At 37.8% G+C, this 6,635-nt stretch overlaps 1 protein-coding gene across 1 annotated transcript in view; it reads left to right on the forward strand.

Annotated features, from left to right (window-relative positions):
- Nucleotides 1-658: 658 nt before the first annotated feature.
- Nucleotides 659-6,635, forward strand: part of LOC106814539 — an 11,201-nt gene continuing 5,224 nt past the window's right edge. The window contains exons 1-2 of the mRNA XM_014818855.1: nucleotides 659-730; nucleotides 1,129-1,188. The gene's annotated coding sequence lies outside the window, so the exon portion shown is untranslated. The remainder of the gene's footprint in view (nucleotides 731-1,128; nucleotides 1,189-6,635) is intronic.

A 6,635-nucleotide genomic window follows, 5' to 3' on the forward strand; every position in this document is an offset into this window, starting at 1 on the left:
TATGCGCGGTTGGAAATTATTTAATGGCCATGTAAATCACAATTCAGTGGTTGTGGATTTTCTAACCTTTCAGATGCCTGCTATTGTCAAACAGCGCAGAAATAGCCCCTGTGTAAGAAGCCAAAAAAAAGAAACACTGTAGAAACTTGACTAAATAAGAATTAAAAATTAGTTCTTGACTGCGTTTAACTGATAATAATACATTGATCAGTAAACAAACATAATTACTAATTAATCTTATAGCATAAAGGTTAATTAGTAAACAATATTCATGTTTTTCATTCATCGGTTTCTTTGTCTGCCTATATAGGTATAGGAGTTTGCATTTTATGCGTAACTATGGCGGTCATCCTAACATTTCCACATTTGTAATACGAAGAGTGGCTCAAATAAATTCTGCATGTATTTAAAACTAATAACACGTCTCAACAAAAAATTTCGATAAACAGCTAAAACTATTCATCTACGGGTTATAACAAAGCAGCAAATAACAAAGAAATTTGGATTACGCCTGTTACGCTTGAAATCAACTTGGATGAATGACGCTAACGTGTAGAATAACACTAGAAGCTCCCTAAGGCTAAATTAAAATAATTAGCAGCAAATAACATGATCCAAACGTAATGTGCTGTATTTCCGTGACCATTTGCAGACGTCGACGTCTACGCGCAGCTCAAGCGACGACTGTACGTGTCGTTGACACTTGAAGACGGACTTAAGCACATCTTCGGTAAGCTGGTGCAGTAATAACCGGAGGGCAGATACAGTGAGAAAGTGCGAACGCTAATTACAGCACTCCGCATGACACGAATAGAGTGAAATTAAACGAAAACAAGTTAATAGCTACGGGCGAGAGTGGTTAACACTGATGGTTACATATCTGTCATTATCCCCCGGCAAAACTCTACAGGACAACAATGTTTGGTTTCCCGGCTGCCTATGTAAATTCACTCCATGCACGGATCCGCTAAAGAAAGTTATGCGTGATGAATAAATATGTCGCAGCTTGGAATCAAGAATGAAATTGTGCTCCGTTTAAGCTGAATTCCGAATTTCTATCCGAATTATTTTAAATGAGAAAAACGGGTGCCGTGTAAAATATTAAATACTGTTCGTTGCATGTTACAGGCACTAATAAATGTTCGGCAGGGGGCTACGAGCACGTTGGCGACGACGATACTTATACAGGTAGGTCTACATTTGTTTTATCAAATGACACACATTTACATGCACTCATTACCGTGCAAATAGGTCAATTCACACAATAACTAACATCTTGCACAGACACCCTATACCTGCACCAAAGACAAGTAACTTATTCTCGTTAACCTTGTTCGCATGATGTATGAAGCCTATATATATATATCTACCGTACCCCTCTGTTACAGTTCCACTGTTGCGACACTGTATATCAACTTTCCTTCATAAAAACCTATGTAAAAACTAACGCCGAACGCTCCCGCACTCGCCGCTGCGAGTGTGCTGTGGACGCTATGATGATAATATATATAGATATATATTTATATAGATATAGATATATATGAAAATATCTCATACCAAAATAACCTTTCGTTATTTGTTAGGAAATACACAGGATATTTTGACAACTACTCTTTTTTATGCTGCAAACCTGCGCTCGTCTGCCTACGACTACCGCATAGTTTCACCCTAGGTGCTTCGCCCTAAGAATATAGTTACCATTAGTGGTAATTTATCACTGCACACCACCGTCATTCACCGACACGCGATCACGACTTGCCGCGTCGAGCGCCAAATGACGTCTAGTCTGCAAACAAGATAGAGACGCGAGAAGATCACCAGCGGTTCTCATAAGCCGGTAGCGCGTGGCCTCAGATTCGGCTGACCTATGACACCTGCGACAAGCATTTACCAATATAGACAATAATATGACGTTTTAGAAAACTGCAAAATCGAAGAACGCGCGCATAGGGCCTATATGTGCTTGTAGTTTTCTTGCATTAGATAGCAAAAGAGTAAGGAGCCAGACAGAAAGAAATCCAGCCATAACAAACCACGGTGAGTTCGAATATTATTACCCATCAGTGTTTCACCTTTCAAGATGTGATAAATTATACGTGACGACATTATGCAATATGTATGTTTACTTGCCATATAACCTTCGTTTCTCGTCGATATTGCGTTCCGAAATATTTTCCCGAAAGGACACTGCATGTACGTAGCGGACGTAAGCTTCTTTACCTATAGTAACGGAGTTTGACAATTCAGCAGGACACGAGCTGGTATATAGCTGCTCTCAGGCCCTCTCGCTCTGATATTTACAGGTGCGGCAAGTACATGCATGTTTCAGCGGCCGGCAAGAGCAAACAATATTGATATACATGTGCGCCGACAAATCAATGTCAAGTATAGTAATATCAGTGGTCGATAATGACAAATGACAATTCGTCATTATTTACCCCTGGTGATATGTGATGTGAGTTGCTGTTATGAAACGCTCACAAGCTCGAGCTGTCAATCACTGCAGGGAAGGGCACTGGCCGCATGAGAGTGCCTGGAAACGCATAAATTCCACATCGTGTCCCTTTAATCTTGAGATTTTACATTTTGTGCTGAATAACAATCTACAATAAAAGCTATTTCGTACATTAAATACTAAAGAGTTCATTCTCGTAAAAGTATATATGTTTTATGACGAAACAAAAAAACGAGTAATGAGAAATAGCAAGACAATTTGGCTAGGCAATATTAATAAAGTAATATGTAGGCCTATATAACTGTTTCAATACGATATATAATAAATAAATTAATTAATTAATTAATAAACAAACAAATGAATAAATTAGCAACGATATAACAAAACTGAAGTAGCAAACTGCTCGTGTTAGTAAGTGTTTGCCGTTACAGTAGGCAGAGGTAAACATAAATTGCCTCTGGGTACACTCCTGTGAGCACACTGCACACACTATGGGTTCATAATGCGTGCTTTGTTTCAATCAGCGCGCAGTTAGTGTTATGAAACAGTCTCTCAACTATATTTATTTTCAGACTCGATCGAACAATTTTATCCGTGACAACACAAACATTAGAGAGTATTAACATGCATATCGTTTAATTATGGTGACGGCACGTTGTGAGGACAGATAAAGCAGACTGTAATAAGTAGCCAGGTGCGACTGCTAACGACTTGGTACGTCAAATGTCAACGTGAAAGTAGTATAATGACTGAATACAACAAGTCGGAAGCATGAGGTTACTTTTTGTGTGAACTTTCGTTAGAATTCTAGAGTGACAGCCATGACAAAGCGAGCAGCTACATTCTTACCCAGGTTTAGCAATCTCTCAATAAAAAATCGGCTAAAACCAATGATTTGAGATCGCTACTCTATAATATTTGCTTTAGTTTATGTGAAAGTTCAATTAAAAAATGTATTAATTTATTTAATTAGTACAACAATTTCCAAAAACAGAAACAAGATGTCAGGATATTTCAGCAAGTTTATATTTGAGCTCGACTAACATCGTTTTCATCTAGACTAGCGTTAAGCAAAATGCAGGTTGATTTCGTAGGATAATCAAAGACGAAATTAATCTTAACATTATTCTTAACATTACTATTTTCTCTTAGACCGTTGACAGAAACATCGTAAAGTTACGAGTATAATAAATCAAAGCAAATTTTCTCATACATTTACAAAATAAAATCTACAGTCTAAGGAAAATAGTACTGTTAAGTCTAATGTTAAGACTAATAGTCCAGTTGCCAAAATGTTGACCCTGCAATGTTAATTACTCTAAACTTTCTTCATGGAAATGTGTTCTATATAGTTAGGAGAGCTGATTTTGCTTGGTTGCTACCTGTGCAACGTTGAGCATTTCTTGGAATTCAAGATGGCCGCCGCCGTCGATCTTGGATTTTGGTCAATTTACAATTTGTGATCTCGATGCCCTAGAGTCTCATGCAATACCTCTTTTTAGGGGTTTTCGAGGGCAGGGAGTCCATTTCTGGAGTTATCTTTTAGATATGGGGTCAAGGTCAAGGTCAAAATGACGGTCAACGGTCAAAATAAGACACTTTAATGTAAATTCACTGTTCATAGATAGTATATATAGATAGGCTGACAACTACGACTTGAACATTACGAGACCAAATGGGATGAAAACCAACCACACCATGGTCATGGAGTTCACCCAGCATCCTGCCGGCATCATCGAGACAGGAAACATTGGTGTAATGCAGCTCACGATCTCTCGAGTCAAGAAACACGAGGCATTCTCTCAGCGACTCATAACCAATCAGGCTATACAGCTGCAACACTACACAGGACCTTCCAAGCTGAATCCACCTCTGATTCCAATGAAAGCTCTGTCCGCAGAAGAGTCACAGCTTGTATATATATATATATATATAGATATATATATATAGGCTTCATACATCATGCAAACAAGGTTAACGAGAATAAGTTACTTGTCTTTGGTGCAGGTATAGGGTGTCTGTGCAAGATGTTAGTTATTGTGTGAATTGACCTATTTGCACGGTAATGAGTGCATGTAAATGTGTGTCATTTGATAAAACAAATGTAGACCTACCTGTATAAGTATCGTCGCCGCCAACGTGCTCGTAGCCCCTGCCGAACATTTATTAGTGCCTGTAACATGCAACGAACAGTATTAATATTTTACACGGCACCCGTTTTTTCTATTTAAAATAATTCGGATAGAAATTCGGAATTCAGCTTAAACGGAGCACAATTTCATTCTTGATTCCAAGCTCGACATATTTATTCATCACGCATAACTTTCTTTAGCGGATCCGTGCATGGAGTGAATTTACATGGCAGCCGGGAAACCAAACATTGTTGTCCTGTAGAGTTTTGCCGGGGGATAATGACAGATATTAACATCAGTGTTAACCACTCTCGCCGTAGCTATTAACTTTTTTCGTTTAATTTCCTCTATTCGTGTCAGCGGAGTGCTGTAATTAGCGTTCGCACTTTCTCACTGTATCTGCCCTCCGGTTATTACTGCACCAGCTACCAAAGATGTGCTTAGTCCGTCTTCAAGTGTCAACGACACGTACAGTCGTCGCTTGAGCTGCGCGTAGACGACGTCTGCAAATGGTCACGGAAATACAGCACATTACGTTTGGATCATGTTATTTGCTGCTAATTATTTTAATTTAGCCTTAGGGAGCTTCTAGTGTTATTCTACACGTTAGCGTCATTCATCCAAGTTGATTTCAAGCGTAACAGGCGTAATCCAAATTCTTTGTTATTTGCTGCTTTGTTATAACCCGTAGATGAATAGTTTTAGCTGTTTATGAAATTTTTTGTTGAGACGTGTTATTAGTTTTAATACATGCAGAATTTATTTGAGCCACTCTTCGTTTTACAAATCGGAAAATGTTAGGATGACCGCCATAGTTACGCATAAAATGCAAATTCCTATACCTATATAGGCAGACAAAGAAACCGATGAATGAAAAACATGAATATTGTTTACTAATTAACCTTTATGCTATAAGATTAATTAGTAATTATGTTTGTTTACTGATCAATGTATTATTATCAGTTAAACGCAGTAAGAACTAATTTTTAATTCTTATTTAGTCAAGTTTCTACAGTGTTTCTTTTTTTTGGCTTCTTACACAGGGGCTATTTCTGCGCTGTTTGACAATAGCAGGCATCTGAAAGTTAGAAAATCCACAACCACTGAATTGTGATTTACATGGCCATTAAATAATTCCAACCGCGCATATCATATTAATTCATTAAGATCCCTTTAATTATTATCATATAATTTTAAATAACATCACTCTTGAAACGACGAGCAACGTTGGGACGGGCTTAGGATACACTCTCAGTGATAGGTTCAGTAGAATTGGTGGCGGATGTTAATAATTAATAATCTTTAACACAAGATACAATTCTACTGAATCTAGACGCAACGCACTTAACGTACTCTCGATCATGGAACGACATAATTTTTGCTATAGTATATGTCTACATGAATCGCATGTATAGTGGTGTATAGATGCCCCAGATATATAGACACTTCACCAGAAAACAACTCGTCTGTGAACACAATGTCATATGTGCCAGGAGCAGTATTGTTATAACATGGCTGCATCATTACGTTTCAAATTTGAAAACTAAGCTGAATTGAAAAGAGGTTGCGATTTGCGCCTGAAAACCATAGCTATGAAAATGCCTTAATTGGGTCTGTAGCTCATCTAAGTTTTATTAAATTTTCACATGAGTTTATATGAAGTCCATGGTGGCGATGTATATATTAGAAATTCTCAACTCGCGAACCGTCAATGGTAATCTCACTGTCATCTGGAAATCTTTAATCATTTAAAACATGAAAATCGGCGAAAGGAAGTTACTGGCTACTAGAATTCTGGGCTAGGTATATACGTACATATATATATATATATATATATATATATATATATATATATATATATATATATCATGGCCTCTTACTGCTGACAGACTAATCGTTTCAGCGAGTCCAACAGTCGTCGCTTCACTACCTCCGCGTTTTGTAGCGTTTCATTCTCACATCAACATCTTTAACATTGCCCTTCATAGAAGTAATCTAAACACAGATCTTCTCCGACAAGGAGGCAACGGGATCTCTCTGCAACACAA

The sequence above is a fragment of the Priapulus caudatus genome, unplaced genomic scaffold (assembly GCF_000485595.1).
Source record: "Priapulus caudatus unplaced genomic scaffold, Priapulus_caudatus-5.0.1 Scaffold941, whole genome shotgun sequence".
NCBI classification, from domain to species: Eukaryota; Metazoa; Priapulida; class Priapulimorpha; order Priapulimorphida; family Priapulidae; genus Priapulus; species Priapulus caudatus.